We start from the raw sequence: 2,206 nt of genomic DNA, 5'->3' as shown, positions 1-2,206 counted from the left end.
ATCATCATCATCATCATCATCATCATCATCATCATCATCATCATCATCATCATCATCACCATCATCATCATCATCATCATCATCATCATCATCATCATCATCATCATCATCATCATCATCCTTAAGGCAGTGACGATGGCAGAATTGTTAGCACGCTGGATGTAATGCTTAGTGGTATTTTGCCTGTCAATACATTCCAAGTTCAAATTCCACTGAGGTGGCGGTGGCGGTGGCGATGATGGTTTTATTGGAATTTCTACTGCTGTTGATGCTGTTCTGCTGCAGCTGCTACTACTGCTGTTGATGCTGTTCTGCTGCAGCTGCTACTACTGCTGCTGAACATGATGATAATGATGATGGTGATGATGACAATGTTATGGTGATGGTGATGGTGATGAAACCAAAAGACAAATACTTTAAAAAAAGTATGAAAAATAATTAAATATATATAAACTAAACAGATGTGCGTGTATAACAATCACCATAAAACATCAGTGACAAACAGACAGAGACAAATGTGGTCTGAAGTAGAAAACATAGAAGCTTCATATTTCCAAAGTAGGTTAATGAATATTTAGACTGTGGTCTTCTGGAAGTGTTTGTTTGTTATATAAATACTAACGATGTTCATTTGAAACTTAGAAAAATAACCTTTTTAAAAGATATTTGAGGAGAAATTTAAAAGGCACTGGCATGGCTGGGTGGCAAGAAGCTTGCTTCCTGATTTCGTTACTCCAGGTTCAGTCCAGTCACATGGCACCTTGGGCAAATGTCTTCTGCTATAACTCTCATTCAACAAAAACCTACCCAGTGGATTCAGTAGATGGAAACTGAAAGAAGCTTGTTCATTATCATCATCATCTATTAACATCCATTCTCCATGTTGGAATGGAGGCGCAATGGCCCAGTGGTTAGGGTAGCGGACTCATGGTCGTAGGATCGCGGTTTTGATTCTCGGATCGGGCGTTGTAAGTGTTTATTGAGCGAAAACACATAAAAGCCCCACGAGGCTCCGGCAGGGGATGGTGGCGAACCCCGCTGTACTCTTTCACCACAACTTTCTCTCATTCTTTCTTCTTGTTTCTGTTGTACCTGTAATTCAAAGGGTACAACTGTGTCATGCTGAATATCCCCGAGAACTACGTTAAGGGTACATGTGCCTGTGGAGTGTTCAGCCACTTGCATGTTAATTTCACAAGCAGGCTGTTCTGTTGATCGGATCGACTGGAACCCTCGACGTCTTAAGCGACGGAGTGCCAACAACAACAATACATATACACATACATATATGTGTGTGTGTGTGTGTGTATTACTGGCACCGTGACAGTTACAGCAATGTGGGTTCCAGTTGATCCGATCAATGGAACAGCCTGCCCATGAAATTAATGTGCAAGTGGCTGAGCACTCCACAGACATGTGACATGTGACACTCCACAGGCACAGAGTGTGACAAGGCTGGCCTTTTGAGGTACAGCTACTACTCATTTTTGCCAGCTGAGTGGACTGGTGCAATGGGAAATAAGGTGTCTTGCTCAAGGACACAACACATTGCTGAGAATTGAACTCATGACCTCAAGATCTTGAGCTGAATACCCTAACCACTGAGCCATGAGCCTTCATTTTTGTGTTCTTTTATTTTTGTATTCTTTTATTTTTGTATTCTTTTATTTTTGTATTCTTTTATTCTTTATTCTTTCACTTGTTTCAGTTATTTTGACTGTGGCCATGCTGGGGCACCGCCTTTAGCTGAACAAATCGAACCCAGGACTTATTCTTTGTTAGCCTGGTATTTCTTCTATCATTCTCTTTTGTCAAACTGCTAAGTTACAGGGATGTAAACACACCAATATCGGTTGTCAAGCGATGGTGGGAGGGACAAACACAGACACACAAATACCTACATACATACATACATACATATATACATACATACATACATACATATATATACATACATATATGTGACATGGCTGGCCCTTTGAAAAACAGGCACAACAGTAACAGGAAGTAAGAGTGAGAGAAAGTTGTGGTGAAAGAGTACAGCAGGGTTCACCACCATCCCCTGCCAGAGCCTTGAGGAGCTTTAGGCGTTTTCACTCAATAAACACTCACAACGCCCGGTCTGGGAACCGAAACCATGATCCTATGACCGCAAGTCTGCTGCCCTAACCACTGGGCCATTGTGCCTCCACTGTGTGTGTATATA

The 2,206-nt window shown here is 41.7% G+C and overlaps 1 protein-coding gene across 1 annotated transcript in view; it reads right to left on the bottom strand.

The window, feature by feature from the left end:
* LOC128250891 (uncharacterized) overlaps positions 1-2,206 on the bottom strand; it is a 31,141-nt gene that overhangs the window by 10,298 nt on the left and 18,637 nt on the right. The window lies entirely within an intron of this gene.

This window comes from Octopus bimaculoides, chromosome 26 (genome assembly GCF_001194135.2).
Source record: "Octopus bimaculoides isolate UCB-OBI-ISO-001 chromosome 26, ASM119413v2, whole genome shotgun sequence".
NCBI classification, from domain to species: Eukaryota; Metazoa; Mollusca; class Cephalopoda; order Octopoda; family Octopodidae; genus Octopus; species Octopus bimaculoides.
This window is presented reverse-complemented; position numbering and strand designations above follow the sequence as displayed.